General features: G+C 35.4%; 1 long non-coding RNA gene across 3 annotated transcripts in view; it reads left to right on the top strand.

Moving 5' to 3' along the window:
* Positions 1-23,330, top strand: part of LOC117655228 (uncharacterized) — a 79,338-nt gene that overhangs the window by 8,103 nt on the left and 47,905 nt on the right. Inside the window, exons 1-2 of one of the 3 annotated variants that reach the window (XR_004588598.3) lie at positions 9,091-9,579; positions 12,765-12,942. This is a non-coding gene — a long non-coding RNA (uncharacterized LOC117655228). Of the gene's footprint in view, positions 1-9,090; positions 9,799-12,764; positions 12,943-23,330 lie in introns of those variants that run through there. The other 2 variants (XR_004588596.3, XR_004588597.3) reach the window with 2 other exon arrangements.

Genomic DNA, 23,330 nt, shown 5'->3' with positions numbered 1-23,330 from the left:
TACATATACAGATCTAATAATTATTTTTGTGCATTAAAACATAGTTTCAGTGATTAAAATGTTTCCATTAGCTTATGTTTCAAAGATATTTCCTTACCTAAAAAGAAACAAAATTATCATAGGTGAGAGCAAACAATGAGAGCAGGAGTAATTTCTGACTTCCTGCCAGTTTCCCATTGAGTTTCCTTGTGGGTCACTGTCAAGGAGCATTAGAAATCCTTCCTTCCTTCCTTCCTTCCTTCCTTCCTTCGTCCTTCCTTCCTTCTCTAAAATGTAGGAGATGATACTCCCTTCTCTTTTACATTTACGGAAAATTGCATATATCCACAAACCAGATATGGCACATTCTCCAAATATCAGATACCCTACCCACACGTTCAAATTCTCATTGCTCAGAATAGGTTGGAACTGGTATACTGAATAGGTTGGAACTAGTATATCAACTCTAGAAAAACAACAGAATGAGATATGGAAACAGATAATTCTCTAATTTTCTGAAGTAGCCACAACTTGCCCAAATTTCATTCCCTTGGGAGTAATGGATCCTGGCATTCTGTGGGTTATCTTACTTACAAATGTGTTGATGAAGTTTGGCCCAGAAATGCATTGTTTTGCCCAGTTAAAAGTGTGTGTGTGTGTGTGTGAGAGAGAGAGAGAGAGGAGATTTTTACTCCTTCTTGCTTTCATTACTAAGGAATGAATGTTTCAATTTGCAACTGGTTGCTACATTTCCCCAAGGATGCAATCAGTGAGTAATACTAATTAGAAATTATCCATAAAAATAGAACAAGACTGACCTTATGTAGCCCGAATTCTGACTTTTCAGACAGGCTAATGATTCTCAGATCGTACTGCACTGTACTGACTTTATCAGCATTTTAACTAGCAAATATATCTCTGAACAGACTTTACATGATTCCAAAGACAGCCTGGGTTTATCACACTGTTCATCACCCATTGTCTTTTAAAGAAATATGCGTCTTAAATGGTTGATTTCAGCACAAGTTGAAACCTATGTGTTCTTAGTGATGACTCTCCTGTTACAAAGATTTACAGGGTCATTGCAATGTTAAGTACAAATTGTGCTACTGCTCAACTTTAGAATGTGACATGTTTAAAACTTATTTATAGGTTAAATGAACTTCATGCAACTAGGTTGGACTGTTTTCACAGTTCTTCAATCCCCACAGAAGTTTATAATATTTAATCTTAAACTGACCAGAGAGAGATCTAACTATGAAAACATAATCACAGGGGATTTTTCTACATTTAATTCTTTTCAGTTCTAAATTTAATGTGTGTCTTACTGCGTACATGAGACAAGATATCAATTTGAAGAGTCCCCAGCTGATATAATTCCAGAGCCCCTCTTGATAGGCACCCTCAGCATGGATATTACAGTGTCCAATGTCAAGAACTGAGGTATTGTATTACAGAATTTAGTCCTGCTAGCTCAGGAAGAAATACTGCATAGGTGTAGTGATACTATTATAATAATATCTTCTGGAATCCAACAAATCACACCACAGCAGCATAAACTTAATATTATCAACTTCAGATGGAGATTTTGATCAATTACTACAGACCATACCACACTAGTATCTTGCTTTCCAGTCATAGGCTTCTGCATCACAGAAGAACCAAGAAACTTTGTGGGTGGAACCCATGGGAGATTTATTTCCATTCCTTGCCCCTGCTGCCACGTAACATAATACAGATTAAATGTTTTATCAATAACAGACTCACGATTGCAAAACAGACACTAAACTGTAGAGTCTGCCTTCATTTTCTGAAAAAGAAGGGAGGGAGAAAGTTAGTTATAAATTCCCCATTGTTTAACATTTTGTGATGTATATATTCCAGAAGAAAAAAGTATTACAAGCTGTCACTAGTGACAGAAGATTAGTTGAGGCAGTATTCAGTGAATACACAACCTGTCCTCAAAGTTATGACTGCTTTCCCCCACATGTACTGTGGTGATATGATTACATTTCAGTGCATGACAATCAACTCCCATTTGCAATCAACTGCAGTGTGCCCGATCACATGTTTGGAGAGGGTTTTTTGTCAGTTTCCAGCAAAAAATACTTATTTGGAATAATGGATTGTAAACATGGTCATAAAATTGAGTCCTGTCATGTTGTGCTATGATTTATGATTGCAACCACTTTTGACTGCAATTCCAAACTCTGTTGTGATTGTAAGTCACGGACTACCCATACAAGAAAATTATTGCTGGTGATGCCTGTCTGTAATTGTAAAAGTTCAAAAATGTGAATGCCAAGTATATTTTTCAAGTCAATCATAATGTAACATCAGCAGATTTGCTTAGTAATAATACAATTAGTGATACGTCATTATATTGTGACAGAAGTTCACAGTAGGTTTGGAAACTACACTCCAAGAATGCTCATTGATGGCTCTTCATTAAGTTGGAAGGAACTTTTCAATGGGTTGCTGCATGACTTTTTAAAGTAAACTAAAAAGTTTACTTTTTAAAGTAAACTTTAAGAGATGTACTTTTTAACACTTTTATTAGTAATAAGCAAGGAACTACCATACATTTGAATGTAGCACGAATCTAACATGGATCTCTCTTAAAACAGAAGGAAAATTAAAAGAAACTATATAGGAAACAACAAAATTAATTGTTTCTAGAATAGAAAACTGGGCTGAATCAAGTAAAATGAAATACATCAGAAGTCAATGCATTTAGACATAAAGGAAATTGCTCCACGAACAGATATAGCACAGGAGCAGCTGTATATATGAATAGGATCTTAGAAAGGTGTTCAGTCAGAAGTTGAATGTGAATCAGCAGTGTGATGAAGCTGCAAAGAAGATTAATGTTTATTAAGAGAGCTGTAGTTTCCAAGCCAGTAGAAATAATAGTTTCATTTTATTTTATACTAGTTTAATATCTTATCTGAAATACCCAGCTTTGGATGTCATTCTTTAAGAAAAAAATAAACAATTTCAATTGGTCCATGGAAGAGTAAAATGGTCAAGGAAAGGGAAATCCTATGAAGAAAAGAGAGTGTTGAGCTTGGACAAGAGGAAATGAACAATGCACTGCTTAATGCCTGAAGGGATAACACATAAAAGAAGACAGAAACTTGGTTTTATGTTTATTATTTATTTATTTAATTAATTATGACATTTATTTGCCGGCTATCTCATATCCAACAACTCTGGGTGGCTTATGTTTGGTCTGAGCCAAGGCTTCTTTTATTGGGCAGGAATAAGATATCTTTACAAAGTGGGCAGAAAACATATTTTGCTTTATGATGTTTCCTTCTAGATGAACTAGTTTTAAAATTTAAATAAAATATTTGGAATCTGCAATTGCTGCAAAATTAATCAGCCCCTTTGTTGGCAGCCAATAGATATTATATTTATATAATCGTAATAGCGCTTAGATTTATCTACTACTTTACAGTGCTTTACAGCCCTCTCTAAGCGGTTTACAGAGTCAAAATATTTCTCCCAACAATTTGGGTCTTCATTTTACCCACCTCGGAAGGATGGGAGGCTGAGTCAACCTTGAGCCTGGTGAGATTTGAACTGCTAAATTGCAAGCAGCCGGCAGCCGGCAGCCAGCAGAAGTAGCGTGCAGTACTGCACTCTAACCACCATGGCTCATATATAATACTGGTGCCATGATGTTCTGAAAATTTAAATCTCAATTTTGACCTATAAAGTGCTATATGGCTTGGCAGCTATGTAGTTAAAACTGTATGTTTCAAATAGACTCTTTCTGTCCAGTGCACATATTTCAACACTGACCTCCTCTTCAAGAGATCTGGGAAGAAGAAGTGCTTCTATGTAGCTACAGTAGTCCTCTTAACAGTCTACCACTAGAGCTCCAAATGGCAATGTTAGGAAGAAAGAGTTCATTAAAAGGATTGAGAGGGGTAGGAAAGAATAATTTCTTAACAAAAATAATTGCAACAATGTGCTGGAGCATGAGTTTCCATTCAACATGAAATGATATGGTTACCTACTTTTGACTATTTCGGTAAAATTTAGTAAGTAAATGCATCAAGAAAGTATAGCCAACTTCTCATGTAAAACTATTTTATCCATCTAAGCTTCAAATAAAAGAAGCCATTCACTGCATTTTAAGAATGCATGTTTATAGCTGTTGCTCCACTACACTGGGCACAACTAAATTAACAGGTTTTTAATCTCTAGTTATAATAAGATCTGTTTTGATGGGCTTTTAAACCCACACAAAATTTCAATGATGCCAACAGGTTTAACAAGTTGCTGAAGGTCCTCTTTCAAGAAAAGCCATAATAGGTAAATTTAGGGTTTGGGGATGAGGGAAGATAAGAGTGACAGTATTAGGAACACAAGTTTGCATATATTAAACAAGCATACCATCTGGAGGCTTTATATAGTATTTTAGGGTTTAATATGATTGAGTTGGCCTTTACATTTTTTAATATGTGAATAAATTTAGGCTTGTTGCACTAAATGTCTAACAACACTTTCCTGCCCTTCTTCTCATCAGTATTGATATATGTACAAATGTATGCCAATGTGATAAAGGAAATGACAGAAATTGGAAGTCAGGAACTGTGACTAGTAGATCAGCTAGGAAATTCTATTCAATTCCTGAATATATTTATCTGAATTTAGCAATAGCAAAAAGAATATACCGGTAGTAATATGGGGAAGCTAAGGCCGTCCTGATTTTGCTGAATCTCTGATCTCAATTTTTCTCACCATGCTGGTCAAATTTCTGAAATCTGAAAACTGAATTTTAATGGCATCTATGGACTCTCTGCTTCAAACTATAAATTCAGGTTTGAAATAATTATCTAAATCAAGGTTACATAATTGCCTCCTTTCGAAAGTGCTGGACATCAATTCTGTCAACCCTCGCTGGCATGGCCAGAGATTGTGGGAGGAGCCCAAGAAGAAGCCCAAGAAGAAGCAATATTCATTCAATATGGGGCAATATAAATAAATGTATTATTTATTTATTTTATGAAGGCCCAGTTGAGGTAATCACAAGTTCTGAGGGCTGCTTTGATGTGTAGATCATGAAATCCAAAAAGACCCAAGAGCAGTGGTGAAATCCAAACCAGTTTGCTAATAGTTTGCTGGCCACACCTGCGCATTGCACGCCAAACCCACACTGCATGCGCATACACAGTGCGCACCAAAAGGAGGCTTGGGAAGGTAAGTAGAAGCGAGAAGGGGGATCAGCTGTGGCGTGCGATTTCCTGCTTTCCAGCAAAGCTAAACTGAGTTGCACAGCTGATCCCCTCCACTGTTCTACTTACCTTCCCAAGCCTCCTTTTGGCACATGCTGTGCATGTGCGCATACGCACCAAAAGGAGGCTTGGGAAGGTAAGTAGAACAGTGAGGGGGGATCAGCTGTGACGCGCAATTTAGCTTTGCTAGAAAGCAGGATTTCCTGCTTTCTAGCAAAGCTAAACCCCACTGCACAGCTGATCATCGGAAATACCGGTTTGGAGGAACTGGTAGCTTTTTTAAACTACCAGTTCACCCAAACCGGAGCGAACCGGTAGCATTTCACCCCTGCCCAGAAGCTCCTCCATAACAGACAAAGAAAAGAACAATAAACAAAGCAATGTTGTCATTCCATGCATTGCAGGAATATCTGAAAAGTTCAAGAGGTTTTTCATCCAACACAACATATATGCACTTTTTAAACCAAGAATAAACTGAGGCAGGAGTTTGTCCACTCCCAGGATAAAACACCCAGACACAAACTGAGCAATGTGATATATGCAGTACAATGCAGTGAGACATGCAGATCTGTACATGGGAGAAACAAAATAACCACTTCACAAATGTGTGGCACAGCATAAGAGAACAGACCCATCAGGACAAGATTCAGCAGTTCAACTGCATTTGAAAGACAAATGCCACTCCTTGGAAGACAGCAAAGTCTTCAAAAGTCCACATTCTAGAGAGAGAGGACCGCTTGTTTAAAAGAGGGGTCAAAGAGGTCAACTGCATTAAAATTCAACAGCCCTCATTCAGTGGTGAAGGCTCTGACGATCAGGCAACTCAGCTGGATCATCAGAGCCTTTTAAAAGCATTTTTTCCTACAACCTCTTCAGCTCAAGAGGTTGTAGAAAAAATGCTCTTAAAAGCCTCTGATGATCTCAGATGACCCGGCGATCATCAGAGGCTTTTTTTTTTTAACTTTTAAAAGCATTTTTTTGCCCGAAGAGGTTGATCCAGTCTGAACCAGGAGCATTTCACCCCTGCCTGTGGAGCTTCCAGGGTAAATGTTAAGAAAACATTGGGGGGGGGGGGAAACGTCATGGAACTCTTTGTATATATTTATTGTTTATATATTTATTGTAATTTTTGTGTGATATGGGTGACTTTGCATTACGTATGTATATAATATCTATATGTATATGTATAACCATTCATCTTCTATACTTCCTATAATAAAGTTCAAGTTTTTATGGTCACTTTTTGAAGCTATATTTTACAGAAATGTCGATAGCAAGAATAATTAGCATTATTAACAAAGCATTTAGAGCATAGAAAAATCTGCTTATATGAAATCATTATAGATTAAAATAGTTTTGAGTAATACTTCTATTAAATCTGCTTTTAAGTTGGCCGAAATTAATTATAAAAAGTAATCTACTTTCAAATAATCAACTAAACAACATAAGGATCTGTAGATGTGTAGATAGATGTAGATTGACATAGAGATGTATCCTATTTGCTACCTTTTTATAAATACTTTTGAATGAAATATCAAGAAAGGAAAAAAGTTTTAGTGAGTAGCCAGTTTGATATAGTAACTATGGTACTGATTAGAAACCAGGAGACTATGAGTTCTAGGCCTACTTTAGGCATGAAAGTCAGTTGGGATGACTTTGGGTCACTCACTTCCTGCAGCCCAACATCCCTCATGGGGTTGTGGCATAAATAGGAGACAGCAGTATTAGGCATGTTCATTGCTAAAAAATATCACTAAGTTAAATATAAAGGATAAAATATAATAATATTATATTAGTATAATATAAATAGAATAATAATAATAATAATAATAATAATAATAATAATAATAATAATAATAATAATAATATCCCTGTACCAGGAGATGCCAGAGTCGAAGAAAAAGTACTGGAAAAATTATGAAATATTGCAACCTGGCCATCGAAACTACATGGCTATGGATGAAACATGTAACAGTGATACCCATTGTCATCGGGGCACTTGGTACCATGTCCAAGAATTTTACAAAACACATCAAGAAATTGCAGCTTCCTGCAATAACAACAGCAGAATTACAAAAAACTGCTACTCGGAACATCATATATTTTAAGAAAATACTTGGTTGATATCTAGGACGCTGGTAGCAACCTATAGCAACCATTAGCACCAGTCAGTGGTATTTGTGACACATTTTTAAATGTTCAGTTGACTGCGTTTCATGTTTAATGAATAAAAGAGATAATAATAATAGCAGCATCAGTCATGATGGTCATGTGCAGATGTACAGTAGTTTGCTGCTATTTGCAGATGCTGGTCCTATTATTTGTTGCTCTGGGTATTAATTTGTCTCCCAACTTTGAGGTCTATGTTTCAGCCTAAATTGCCTTCCTTGTTGCATAATTGCCTGGGATAGCCATGCCTCTAAATGATTTTATCTGTTTTTTTCCCTGTTAATCATTATGCACTAGCATTACATATCATTCTTTTGCTGTGAATATCATACACTTTAATATAGAGGGTCTTCTCTGGTGGGAGACAAGTCCTAAAAATGGGAGACATTCTTACATAGTCTTTGAAAGGATAATGGCTATCTCTTTCTATCCAACCCTTAAAATGCTAGTTTTCCTAGTCAGTAGCATCAATCGTTTTGACTCTAGTTTTATTTTAAGAACTTGTCTCAGTCAGTGAGTGAAATGTACGAACTTCGTTATGCTTTCAAATTCTATTTGCCAAATGAGGAATGCTTTGGTGATATTGTCATAATATATATCTGTAATAATAATTTAATGCAGAAACTTGAACCCACAGTCCTGCCAAACATCCACCCAAAATTTTGGGTACATTACGTGGATGAAACCTTTGCCATCATCAAATGCACCAGACTAGAAGAGATACACCCACTGGTGGGTTTCTACCAGTTTGCCCTGTTTTGGGCGAACCAGTAGTGGCGGCCGTAGGAGGCTTCGCCCACCTGCCCGGACGTCATCACAGATGCTCTGTGCATGCACGCTCCCAGTTCCAAACTTGTAGTGAAGGTAAGTGGAATCCACTGCTGGATACACCATCTACTCAACAACATATTCACTGGGATCAATTTTACACCTGAGAAAGAAAAAGAACAACTCCCCTTCCTAAATATTGACATAAGGAGAGAAGATGATGGCAGATTAACAATCTGAGTATACCGAAAATTGACGCACACAGACCTAATTCTTAATTTCACAAGCAGTCACCCCACTACACAGAAGAGGAGCTGCATCCAGACCCAGTGTGCCAAAACATACTGCAGCACTGAGTCATTAAGAAAAGCAGAAGAGAAACATCTTTTCAAAGTTTTCCTCCGCAATGGCTATTCCCCCAAAAAACATAATATAATCCTTGTCATCCAAACCCCAACAAAATATAACCACAGCATAAAAACAAGTCCTGTCATACATCAAAGGAACATTCGAAATGTTGCCAGAATACTGCAACCCCTAGGAATAATGATAGCTCACAAACCCACATTTACACTCAAAAAAGAGCTATCTTAAATCAAAGACAAAATATGGAAGACAACAGCAACATAGTATACAAAAACATTTACAATGATTGTAACCAATTATATGTGGGACAAACAGGAAAGCAATTGAGAACAACGGTTCATGAACATCAACTAGTAGTAGGTGTAGTAAAATGGCATGACCAAAAATCCCTGATCTCAAACCAAACTGATAATGAACAACACCAGTTTGATTGGGATGGAACAAAAATCACTGGCCATGAACATCAATTTGTTGAGGCCTGGTATTCTACCAAAGGAGCAATTAGCAAACATATTGACCTAGATCCAGCGTATGAATATATAAGAAACCAGACCATTCGAACAACCCATCAACAAAAGAACCAATCAGCTGCTCAGAATTTAAATATAGCTCCAAACAACCAAACAACCAACTGATCACATTGGCACACAAGACGTTTATAAGTTAAGGAGAATAAAAAAAAAAAAAAGGGAGAATAAGACAAGACAATCCTGATGATAATGTTACCTAGTCAGATAATGAAACGTTCAGAAACTAAATTGAAATAAGCTTGGAGAGCAAACCACTGCCAAAATCTAAAACCTGAGCTACAAGTATTTTCTATTATTTCAAAATATACAGTATATCTACGTCTAGATAGGAGGATTCTTGCATCAGCAGTTAAGTTTTCAATATATTCTCAATGGACATTAAGACGAAACCAAGTACGATGCATGGATTGGCAGACACAACAACTTCCAAACTGTTGTCATATTATTTCACAAGTTTTCTATCCCAAGTGCAAAATCCCGTGCACCTCGTCTAAAATAGTTAAGAGTATCTGTTTTCTAAAGTAAGTAGAAAAGGCAGCTAGGATATCTGCTGAATTATCACAGGAGGTGTTGTCCTCCAAGAACTTGTCAAAAAAAATCCCAAGTGATAAAAGAAGTTTTATTTCAGTGTGAAGATATTGCTGCATCTTTCAACTAAGTGATACCAGCTATAGTCAAGATAGACATATACACGTGTTATGTAAACTGGGATGCATCTTTTAATGGAACAGGAGAAAAAGGTATTAGATAAAAAGAAAGAAGGAGACAAATACCACCTTTGGTTACCTTCATTTATTGACTGTATTTTATTTCTATACCATTTCCCATGATACAAAATCCCTGTTTCTAAGGATATTAAATATTTATTTTTCAGTTAGGGTTGTTAAATATTTATCTTGTTTATTTAAAAGTTAAACATATATTTTCTTTAATCAACAAGTTCAGAATATACCAAGCTGATTTATACCAAACAGCTCTCAAAAATGAACTTAAATGTCACTTAAATGACATAAAATGGAATTTAGAGAAACAATATATAAGGAATTAGAAAAGCATTTAACATGTTTTAAAATGTTGAAGTAATTAAAAAAGTTTTACCTGCCAGGTGCCTAAAACCAAGCTGAGCTAAAATGTGCATTACAAAAAGACCTCTTCTTCTTACTAAAATTCTCTTTCGATGAATGACAGTTCAGCTTGGAGTAAGATGACCTTTGCCTTCAATAAGCAGGACCCGGTGCTTTTTATCAAAATGACAAAATCAGCTCCTTTTATATTTCCATACAATATTGCAATACATGGGATGGAGCTTCTATCATGCATGACACTGCTTTCATCATTTGTTCATTTCCCCAACATTCCCTGTGTATACTTACAGGCTACCACACTTATTTTATTTTATGCTGCCGTTGCTAAAGTAAATTGATGTTATTGAGCATTTTTTGAACACCGGTCTCCTATTCAAGTCAGACCCACTTTGCTACAGTGTCTGCCTTGGAATTCCAGCATGTATGACAAATGGCCCAAAGTGATTCTTGTAATCGGTTGTGTTTTGTGATATCTCATTCATGTATTGCAGGTCTTCTTGAAATGACTATAGATTATGTTGATAAACACTGTGTAGTTTCTTCATTCACAGAGATTACATCACTATGGGGTGGGAGATTGTACACCTGGGTACTTGCGGGACCGCCTACTACCACCAATAGCCTCCCACCGGCCGGTACGCTCCCATAGAGAGGGGCTCCTCCGGGTGCCATCAGCCAAACAATGCCGACTGGCAGCCCCCAGGGGGAGAGCCTTCTCTGTGGGGGCACCTACTATCTGGAACGAGCTCCCCCCAGAGATACGGAGGATCCCGGATCTGCGCACCTTCCGCCGCGCCTTAAAGACCTTACTATTTCACCAGGCCGGCCTGACCTAATTTTCCCCCTCTTTTATAAAAGATTTTTAAAATTTTAAATATCTTTTAGTATTTTATATATTCAATTTTAAATTGGTTTTAAAAGTTTGGGGTTTTAAATTTGTCGGGGCCAAAATTATTTAATTTGATTTTATTCTATTTTTAAATTTTGTATGTATGTGTTTTTATTGTTTGGCTGTGCACCGCCCTGAGTCCTTCGGGAGTAGGGCGGTATAGAAATCTAATAAAATAAATAAAATAAAATAAATAAATATTTAATAAGTAGAAGTGCAAGTAAAAAAAGTATTGCAAACTGAATTCCTTAGTATTGGAAAAACATATAATTTAAACATTTGTCAAACAGGATAAAACTTGGAAGGAGATTGTTCTAATCCCAGTCTTTTCAAAGAATGATTGATATTGATAAATATCAATGTTTTCCCCCAAAAAGGCTGTGTGTAGATTTATTTCTTATTGTTTGTGTTGTATAGAAATTGTATATTTGTACACATATGTATTAAGCAGTGCTGTCAGCAGAGTGAAATTGATCTATTTTGTGATGTGATGATATACACTATAGTTACAGATATACCTGCTACTAAGCTCTGCTGAAGGCAGTGAAGCCCAGCCCTAACTAAAACTAACAGGCTAAGGGAAAAAAATCTCCCAATTACATTAAACTGGGAATACCTATGAAGGCTGAACCAGAGGTGGTATTCAGCCAGTTTGAACCGGTTCACCCGAACTGGTAGCGGAAATCATGGGTGGGCCCGCCAACCCGCCCCGGCTCTATGCCATCCTAGTTAGGCACGTTTTTGAGGCCAGGCGCATGCACAGAAGGCTCGCATGTGAGCAAAGCACATGCGCGGAAGGCCAGATGCATGTGCAGAAGGCGTGCGTGTGAACCAGGCGCATAGTGAACCAGTAGTAACATAATCTGAAACCCACTGCTGGGCTGAACTACATAAATTTAAACCTACTAGCTATATAAAATTGCAGTACAAACTATAGAATGAAATGTCAAATACAATATAGAATGGAAACGTCAAGAGATTCAACAGGAATTGGAATTGTTTTGGATATGTGCTCTCAGTGTATGTTAAAATAAATAATAAAAACGGGTCAATTTCTATCACTCAGATAATATTTGTTCCTTTCATAGTCATCCCCATCATGTTTTTTCATTAATTTGCATTCTTGATATACCAAAACCTCCTGGACAGTTCTGTGGATAAAATGATTTTTGAAATATTTACAGTTCTGTAATTCTAAGCTCACTAAAATCATGCCTGGAGGAATAAAATGAAACTTGTTCTTTCTGCCCTAATAATGATCATCTGGGAATCAGGGAATTTGGTGTAGAAAAGGACAAACTAATTTTAAATTAGATTAAAAATAGTGAAAGGGATATCTATAAATGTGTGCATGTCCTAAGTCTTGCTGACTTCAAAATTAGTCAGTCAATTAGCTGACTACAAGCAAATTTTAAATTAGATTAAAAATAGTAAAAGAAATGTCCATAGTAATGTGCATGTCCTAATTCTGGCTGATAACAATTTTTTTAAAGTAAGAAAGAAAGAATAATGTGTACTGAACTTAAGTTCAATAACTTCCAGCATCCCATATTAATGCAAGAATTAACTTTGGGACTGTTTACCAGTACTCCAACACCCGCAAAAATTCTCTGATCTTTTAGGGACATACCTTAGCCTAGCCACTAATACATTTTACTCACTATATAGACAAATTTATGACTTTCCTGTATTAAGAGAAAAGAAGCACACTTTGTCCTTTGCCACTAATCAGGTCAAAGAACATTTGAAGGATGTACCCTGATATCCCAGGAAGATCATCATAGTAAGAAGATTCAACAGACCTTGTTCATCATCTAGAAAAGGAATAGCTTAAAGAACTCTGCTCCTCTCTGCCAGAAGAAACAATCAACTTCCTAATATGTTGTTCCTCTGGGACCATAGAACAGAAGGTAAGGGAGCTATTGCAAGGTTCAAATTAATGAAAGTCATAGCTTGAAATAGAAGACTGTGAATTTGTACTATAATATCTTGTATTTTCATTTATCAGCCCAGCACAGTGTACGTGGAGGATGATTTATCCTCACAGAAGCACACTTTGAAGGTGGATTGGGCTAAAGGAGAGGAAGAGAGGCCAGCCAGTTCATCTAGTCATATCCATGTAAAATGGGGACTTTAATCAGACTCTCCCCAATCTAATACTGTAATTGCCACACCATTCTCACAATAGGATAGGTCCACACATTATGCTAAATCAAATAATCTCATAGTACATATATAAGTGGCAAATGGCACCCTAGAAAGGTATGAAAAATTATTGATATGGGTCATATCTCGAAATGGACAAGTTCAGGCTGATTGAATGCAGAGTCCCAATACTATAAGTGTTATTCACTTAGCATCTGGGAACATCAAGCTATTTATTTATTATTTATTTATTTATTTTGTCGCATTTCTATGCCGCCCAACTCCCAAGGGACTCTGGGCGGTTTACAACAGAGAATAAAACAATGCAACAATATACCATACAAAAGTTAAAAGAAGACATTAAAACATTAAAACGTTAAAACACATACACTCCAATTTGTGGTCAGGTCTCGCAAGATCACTATAACGAGATCAACGGCCCCAGGCCTGCCGGAAGAGCCAGGACCGCTTTCCGGAAGGCCAATAGAGTGGGGGCGGTCCGAATCTCAGGAGGTAATTGGTTCCAGAGAGCCGAGCCAGCCACAGAGAAGGCCCTCCCCCATGGGCCCACCAGCCGACATTGTTTAGCTGACGGGACCCAGAGGAGACTGACTCTGTGGGATCTTACTGGTCGCTGGGAGCTATGTGGTAGAAGGCGGTCTCGAAGATAGTCTGGTCCTGAGCCATGTAGGGCTTTAAAGGTAATAACTAACACCTTGAATTGTGCCCAGAGACCGATAGGGAGCCAGTGCAGCTCGCGGAGAATTGGTGTAATGTGGTGTATCTAGGTGCACCCACTATAACTCGCGCGGCTGCATTCTGGACCAACTGTAGTCTCCGAACACTTTTCAAGGTAAGCTAGGCAAGAATGTATTTGACCCTTAAATAGACTGGCTTAATATCTAATGCAAAGTGATGGGTTGGTTCACCAATAAACCAGTTTCACAAAGCACACTAAACTAAGCCTGAGTACATCACATTATGATTTAGTTCAATATAGGAACCTAACCATTGCAGATTGAATTTGCATTTAGAATAATTACAGCAGTCTCCATACCCCTCAGTTAAACAGTTCATGATAGCATGATCACCATTGCAACTTTAAGTGAAAAATGTCCTTTAGGTAGGTTCTCCTCACACATAATTGTTGTACAAGCTTTTATAATTTAGAGAATATCACAAAGAGGAAGCCAGAGATAAGGTGTCTAATCCAGCATGATATGAAGTAAATACAATTCTAGAACAAATTAGAAGCAAAAGGTTGGTTTCATTTTAGAATGGAGAAATGTTTGGACAGCTTTAGCAGCAGAGCTTAACAAATATGTTTATGCATGCTTTGAAAATGATTATGAAGAAATGCTTTGGCCCTACATAACCTCTCCATAATCCATTAAAGCAGCTTGATTCTTTTTCAGGGTTGTGCATAAGCCTGAAAAAAGTTGGGGGTCCTTGAATGAACAGAGCAGTATCATGTTCACCTAAGTACCTATGCATTTCTAAATAAGTGAAGCATATAAAATAAGCTTCAGCCCAGGATAATATATTGCAAAAGAATCCAGATTTGACCCAATAATTATTTATTGAAGTTTAGACAACCTTCGAAGCAGCAGCTTTACAGCAATTCACAGACTGATCACTGTGGTCTACAGAGTCCCTTGGGAGCCTTGCAGATTTTTTCATGCCAACATGTAGGCAGCTAGATAGTGGTGAACAGATTTTTATTTTATTTTATTTTATTTTATTTTATTTTATTTTATTTTATTTTATTTTATTTTATTTTATTTTATTTTATTTTATTTTATTTATTTTATTGCTGTTAACAGTTAATATAGCTCTGTGTGCAAGGATGGGCCAAGATATCGAGATGTAGAAAATGTGTTTCTCTTTCTGAATAAGTATGCCTTTTATGTTGGCTCGCCTCTGTCCTGTTTGATTGGTCCCAAGCATGATATGGAACTATAAACTTTACTTCATTCAGATTAATTTCTGAGACTCTTCCATGGTTTTTATATAGTAGGTAAGAATAACACACAAGCAGAAAGGTATACTGGAAACTCACAGGTAATTATTAAGCTAGGTAAAAGCTACAGTAAACCACCCAAAGATAAAACATAAAAACTAAAATAGGCTCTGGGAAAAAAAAGCTCACAAACAATGCCCCCTAAAGTACATTGGAATAATTACAGCTGACACTTGCATTAGTTCATGCAAAATTAATAGATTTCTAAAATCTTCATTTTAGTATTTTGCAGTCTGCCCAAATGATCCACCCCTGAGTAGTCCAAAGGAAATAAAATACCAGTGAGTTCATCACTTCGGATTCCCCAAGACTCTTACATTACTCTTCTTTGTGAGGGAGTCTTTTAACTTTTTCATTACTTTGATCTTAAAAATAGATTTTTAATTAAATTCAGGACTATTATTCCCCTTTTGGGAAATTGGGAAAAACAAATGCAACTTAGATGCAGGACCTCTGAGCATAACACTATACCTCTCTTTACAGTTTGCTTTGGCATTTTTATATATTGTCTGCTAATAAAATGTAATGATTTTCATCTTTTAGTTTGACATTTGAGACTCTTATCTTTTATCTATTACATACAGTCTTTCAGCCCATAAATACATAAAATGACAAAATAAATTACTTAACCTTGTGTTATATTTGGAAATACATTAAAGCATAGCTCTATAGGAAAATTTTACTTTTAACACTTTGGACTGGCCTTCTATTTTTTATGATTTTTGTATTAAGTTCAAAGAGTATCAAGGCATCATCTCAGTTACAAGTGTTCACAAGAGCCACATTTTAAAGCTTTACAATTTTCTGGTGGTTTTTGACAGAAATGTTTCAAAATGAAATTGCATCCAGTTTGGCAAAGAGTATTTTCAATTAGTTGTTTACATAGACACGAACACACATGAACACAAACTATCTTTTTTTATTGTAAAAACTATCAAAATCCCCTAGATCTTACTTAAAAAGTAAGATTAAAAATTTATGTAGATATTCTACAGGATATTTTCCTCTCATATATTCTTTTCATATTCCAATATTGGAATATCCTACCTGATTTAAAACAAGTGATCAAACTATTTAATTTAATAACCATTAGCGGGTCAAAAGCTAAGTTTCAATTGGAAATACCATTTTTGTAATGACTTCTGGATCTGTTCTAGTTAAAAAAATAGAGCAAAATAATAATGTTCTGAGCTAAGGAAGAAATCATTTTCCTCATCTGAAAATAAGTCAACAAAATTTCCCATCCTTTGTGAATTTAATAAACATTTGTTTTATTGAAACTAAGAAGGAAATGAGAAATAGATGCTGTATCATATGCTTCTGTCATGGTGATTATTCCTCTTCCTTGGGATAAGTGCTGAAATATGACGTGGTATGGCTGCATTCTTAGTCATTTCCAAATTCTATTCCAGGACATTTGGGATAGAGCCCAAGAGCTTAGCATGTTTTCCTTTTTTCATGGTAAAATTGTGCAAATATGCATTAGAGTGTGAAAACAAACAGTCTAATACATTTTTGCAAAGCTCTTTATGTTTACTGTTTATTGCAGATACCAGATCCTAATTAAAAATGCACTAACAAAAGCCAAGATACAAAGAGCAAAGATATCATGAAAGCTGGTTTTTGTTTTTTTGTTTTTAAAAAAAAAACCATGATTAATCCTCAGGGATTTTTTTATTCTGCATCATCTCCTGTACAATTATAGTTCATATGACAGTGAAGAGAATGTAGTATTAAATATTATGATGAACTTCACCAAACTGTATTAAAAATAAATCATACTATGGTTATATTTCTGTGAATTTAACTTTTTTCCAAATACCATAGCTGCATCCAAACCTCTTTCTCTGTGTTAGGTTTTAAAGTTATCCTGGAAGAATGATAGCACTTTTAACCATAATAGGCAGAAGTTTTAAAAAGGAGTGAGGTCAACTTAATTTTGAATTTAAGAAACTAACAATTTTTCAAATTATATGGCCTGCCCTTTGGTAAATAATGCTAATAATCTAATATTTCTTAGCATAGTAGCCTTCAGATGTGTTAGCTGTCAATTTCTCCAACTATTAGTGAGCGTACCTAATGCCTAAGGATTGTGGGATTGAAATTTAACACATCTGTAGAACACCAGTTGGTGAAAGGCTGCATTAATCTACATTAAGTCAAAGCTAAATCAGAATTATCTATGGAAGGCCTGTTTTTGTCATGACAAATGCCAGAAAAGGAGATTCCACAGAACAAGAATCAGCTTTGGAAATTTGTGGAAAACCTGGCAAAGATAGGTTTCATTTCTAGTACTTCTTTTTAAAATAGGCAGGAAAGAATTGTTGAGAACCTGCTATAGGGAATTGCTGCCACGAGTTAATGATAGGCAAATGCAAAATGGTTTGATTTAATCTAAGTTTTCTTTTCTTTTTCTCTGTGTTGCATGAATTTGATAAATCTGGAAGGTGTACATGAACTTTACCTGATTTGGATATATATCTACTGCCTTAAATATTCATCTGAATCTTGTTGAACTAAAATTATACTATTATACTGGACAATTTTTCTCAAAAGTTTTGCTTTGTGAAAAAAAACTTTTGGTGATTATGATAGACTCCTTCAAACTAAATATAAAAACAATTTCAGAATGATTATATTATATAGGAATCTTGAGAAATATGAAATTTACCTTTAATGACTAATTACATTGATTTAATTACATAGTATTTCCAACGTGCTACATGAGTTCAACAGGGCTAAAAGTGTTTTGATTATGATTTTCATTTGCATTCAGTGTTTGATGCATCTTGTGCAATGTCCAACAATAGTCAGCTACCATTGATGGATTCCAGTTGCCTTGATCAAGGCACCAGGTTAGAAAGCAAGAGACTGTGGGAGTTCAAGTCCCGCCTTAGCCATGAAAGCCAACTGGATCGGTCACTCTGTCTTAGCTCAATTCATCTCACAGGAATATTATTGAGGGGAAAATAGGAGGAGGAAGATATTTTGGATATGTTCACTACCTTGAATTATTTGTAAAATAATAAAATAAATATAATAAAATAAAAATAATAAAGATGGAATATATATAAAACCATTTTCCATTGTGACAATGTTCTGGTGAACCCTTTCACCATGTTTGTTACTGATTGCACCTAGAAGTGTAAATGCAGAAAATGAATTCAGTTGCATGTTGCACTTCATGGTCTTGTATGCTGTAAGGGAGTTTGTCAACCAGCTGAATGTAATCTGGTACTCTAGTTGCCAAGTAACCTGTCAACAACATTCTTGAATGGCTTCTAGGTGATTTTCTCTGGCTTCTGGATTTTCACTTGTTTGCCATTGATGACATATCTGATCTGTGGATCTTTGTTGATGCCTTCTTATTTTTAGCATCAGTTTTCTTGGAAACATCTGTTTCAAATAATGGAAACCTTCACCTTTTTTGCTCATCACTTTCACAAAAACTTTAATCAATCTGATTTTATGTGAAGTGGAAGCAAAAATATCTCTGTTAGCTCAACAAATGGTTCATATGCCATATTTTTTTGTACTGGAACCAAATTCTTTTGGAGTGACCATTTCTTTTTAATATAACAGGACTCCCTTGCATAGCTGTCCCATTCACAATAGTACTTGGTATATCTGAGCTGCATTCCAAGCAGCAGAGCCATTACTTTTAGATCTCCACAGATATTCCAATTGGACTGGATGTACACCTGTGTGCTCATGTGCTTCAACAACAGTTACATGTATCCCAACCTATAGAGTCGGCTCCATATATATTGGATATAATTGATCAATACGGGAAAGTATCAGGATTTAAAGTTAATTCACATAAGACAAAGATGATAATTAAAAATATGTCTGTATTTGAAAGAGATGAACTAGCAAGAATAACAAATTTTGAAATAGCGAAAAAGGTTAAATATCTAGGAGTGTATATAGCAGCTTAAAATACAAAATTATACAAAAATAACTATGAGGATCTTTGGCAGAAGGTACAGAAGGATATGGAGAATTGGAAAAAATTACAGTTGTCTTTATTGGGAAGAATTGCAGCAATTAAAATGAATGTGTTACTTAGATTCTTATTTTTGTTCCAAATGATACCTATGCTTAAGAAAGATGAAAATCTGAGAGAATGGCAGAAAGGTGTTAATACTTTCATCTGGGCTGGGAAAAAACCCAGAATAAAAATGAAAATTATACAAGATACACGTGAAAGAGGGGGTCTCAAAATGCCTAATTTAAGATTATATTACGAAGCAGCGGTCTTATCACAAATTAGTGACTGGTTTAACTTAACTGAGGGGAGAATTTTGAATTTAGAAGGTTATGATTTGTTATATGGATGGCATGCCTATTTGTTATATGACAAAAAAGTGGATAAAGTATTTAAGGCCCATATACTTAGAAATGCTTTGTTGAGGGTTTGGAAAAAATATCAATATAAGTTAAATTATAAGATACCTGTATGGGCAAATCCTAGACATGCAATAGAAAATATAAGTATAGAACAAAAACAGGAGGTGATTACCTATAAAGAGCTTCTTATTATGGAAAGGGGGGTAATGTATTTGAAACCTTTAGATACATTGAGAGAAGAAGGTATAATTTATACATGGTTTCAGTACGGTCAACTTCAAGCTAGATGGAAGGAAGTTCAAAAAACTGGCTTCGTGCAAAATGAGAATTTGGTAAAACAAATTAGAGATCAAAAACAAATGCATATTAAAAGGCTGTATAATGCTTTATTGGAAATAGACTCTGAGACGGAACTGGTTAAAGATTGCATGATTAAATGGGCACAAAATTTTCAAGAGCCAGTAATGATGGAGACTTGGGAAAAGATTTGGACTAGAAATGTGAAATTTACACAAGCACAAAATTTAAGAGAAAACTTTTATAAAATGTTTTATAGATGGCACTTAGATCCCAAAAAATTATCATGTATGTATCCTAATGTGCAAGCTAAATGTTGGAGATGTGACTGTGATGATGCAACTTATTATATCATATATGGTGGACTTGTAGAAAAATCAAAGCATTTTGGATAAAGATTTGGTGGGTGATGCAGAATATTTTTTAAAAAAGACTGAAATTTACTCCGCAGTTGTTTTTACTGGGTATAACTACGGACTGTACAGTTGCAGAGATTAAACTGATTTTGAACTTGATAACAGCAGCAAGATTGTTGATAGCACAACATTGGAAGAAGGATTTTTTGCCTACTATTGATGACTGGATATTGAAAGTAACTAATTTAGCTGAAATGGCTAAAATTTCAGCATATTTGAAGGATCATACACAAGAAAGGTATATACAGGACTGGAGAAGATGGATTGATTATATTCAAAATAAGTATCAGACTAAAAAATATCAAATAGCTTATGAATGATTTCTTTTAACTGTATAAGCGCTATATAAATGATATTAGAAGTATTATGTCTAAGAAGTAGGATTTTATCTATGGGGGGTTAAAAATTTTTTTAAGGGGGTATTAGTTTAATGGTTGGTTAAGCAATTTAGTTTATTGTTAAAAGTTAATAGAAATACCTTATGTTCTGCTCTGGGAAGTCGGGGAGGGGGAGGGGGGGTTGGGTGGGAGGGTTGTGGGGAAATTGTGTTTGTTTTACTAATAAAACTTTTTCAATTAAAAAAAAACAACAGTTACATGTTTTGTATGTTTCTTTCATGTGTGCAGCATTGGCAACAGGTACTGAAGGGTGTATATTGATAGTATAAAAAACAGAAAATTTCTATAAAGTGATGTGTGACAGGTTAAATTACAATATATATTCATGATTAGTATCCAAAAATCTGTAAAATACATAATCTTAACCATATCCAAAATCAGACATGCAAAGCTTAATTATAATATGTTTTAGCATGATGTGTGGGGTAAATTTCTATTCTTATGCAGACTGGGTTGTCCTTATGTGGTTCAATTCCATTTAGGAAGTTGGATGCACTGTACTTTGGAGAACAAATATTCTGCAGAGATCATAGGTTCAATTTCTGGTATCTCCATTTTAAAAAATGGAAAAGAATCTATGGCTCTTCTGATGTTGCTAAGTGCATCTTCCAGCATCTCACACATATCAGAGACATTGGGCTAGAACTGATGGGGTTTGCGCAACCTATGGAAGACTACGTGTTCCCTGTCCATAAAGTAGACAGCAATATTACATTGACTGTGAGCCTGTGTACTCTTGCATAGCTTGATAACAACAATGCATTTACTTCTGAGAAAATATGAATTGCAGCAAGTTCCCTATTATTTCATACAGAATAGAATAAACCCTAACATCTTCCTAAATTACAGTACTTTTACCATATTTATATGAATGGCTTTTTGAAAGCACATAAAATTAACTTATTACATGGCTATGAATCTCTGTTTCTTCTACTTTTAAAAATTGTACTACAACAAATGAACTATTTTCCAGTACACTGGGATCACCTTATCAGAGCACACTTTCTAACCCAAAGTTGCTGCCAGTTGTTGCCCTATATATCAACTCCTTCCTGATTTTGGCAGGCAGTTGCTGATGCAACACAGCATTCCCAGTTATTTATTCAGCTTTAATACTATAGCAAACAGCTTTGCTATGAATGCTCAGTAATTCCTTTGGGGTAAGCCATTTTGCTGGAATAACCTCCAAATAGAAGGGTGTTGGCAGTAGTTGATAGAGAAAAGATTCCATGTTGCATTCAGTTTCCTCACTTTATTGTGGAAGTTTCATCTTTCGTATTAGCTCATCTTTTGTGTGCACATATTTAGTATCTCCTTTAGGATTTTAACATCATACTCACTGGTTTATAATTTCCTGCCATTGGATTTTAGACTGTTCTGAGTTATAATGCTTGTATCATGATTTATCTGGGATTTTTTTTTCTATAATAAATTAGATGCAATTATGTGTAATATCATTTGAATATTTGCATTGGATGACATCATTAAGAGGCGAGAAGTAAGAAGCTTTAAGGGCAAAAGGCAGTGTATGAATCAGTGTATAGATGGATTGGAAGTAAGGATGATAGAAAAAAGGTAGAAAAGTTAAGGAGAGGTATAATGAATGCTATTGATGTAAACTTGGTTTAGTTGTATTTCATTTACATTTCTGTTATCTGTTTCTCTAATCTCCTTGATTTATTATTTCTTATGCCTTTTCTGCATTCCACATAGCACTGTTTATTGCAACAGAGAATAGTGACATAGATATATACCCCCCTCTTATAATCTATCTCTTTATAAAATCTTTGCTGAAGAAAAAAACTGTTCATAGGTACTCCTTGTCATCAGTGTATTTAAAAACTGATTAGACATGAAAATAAATTATTGATGTTTAAACAAAGGGACTCCTTTGGACTTTTTGGTGTTCTCTGAGCTTGTTTCTTTGTTTGCAGATGTTTCATTATCGAAGAAGGTAATATAACCAGTGTGAGTGGGGTTTGCTGATCTTCAGTTTACTGAGTAAACTTGGATCCTCCTTCTGTCCTTTGCTTCTGTATTACATGAGTTTGTTGTTAGGATAAAGAGAAGAATTATGTACTGTAGAATTGTGCCGAATTAATGAAATACATTTAAATTGCTATATAATTCATATATTAAAGCTTTCTCTAGCTGACCCACTCAGTCAAATCCCTGAACCTAATCATATAAGAAGGTTTATATTTAAACAGAACAATTGCAACTGATTTAAGAAAGTGCAGTTATGTTTGCACTAACTGTACAGAAAAAGTAAGCCATGTCAGGCTAGGTGTTCCCTCAGAAAACAATATGAGCATCTGAGAAAACGTCTCCTGATAGTTAATCAAAACCAGGAGCTGACTACCCACAATATCCAAGTTATCAAGACTTTAATTCTTAGCAGGTTTCATTCCTGATAACCCATTTCCTAAATTTAGCAATATGGCAAAACACATTTTTCTGCTGGAATAATCTTTTTATGTTTTTGTTTTAAAACTCTTCAGAAAAGTCTAGCTAAAGCTTAGCCTTTTCTGTGTTTTAGACTGCTTACACCACTATTAAGGCATATTTTATTATTGGGCTCAATGTTCTGAGAATATTTTATGCTTATATTAAGAGCTTGAAGAGTTTAAATGATTTATGAAGTAAATAGTTTTATGGATGTCTGTGAAACA

Source organism: Pantherophis guttatus, chromosome 4 (genome assembly GCF_059756535.1).
Source record: "Pantherophis guttatus breed Tessera chromosome 4, ASM5975653v1, whole genome shotgun sequence".
NCBI classification, from domain to species: Eukaryota; Metazoa; Chordata; class Lepidosauria; order Squamata; family Colubridae; genus Pantherophis; species Pantherophis guttatus.
This window is presented reverse-complemented; position numbering and strand designations above follow the sequence as displayed.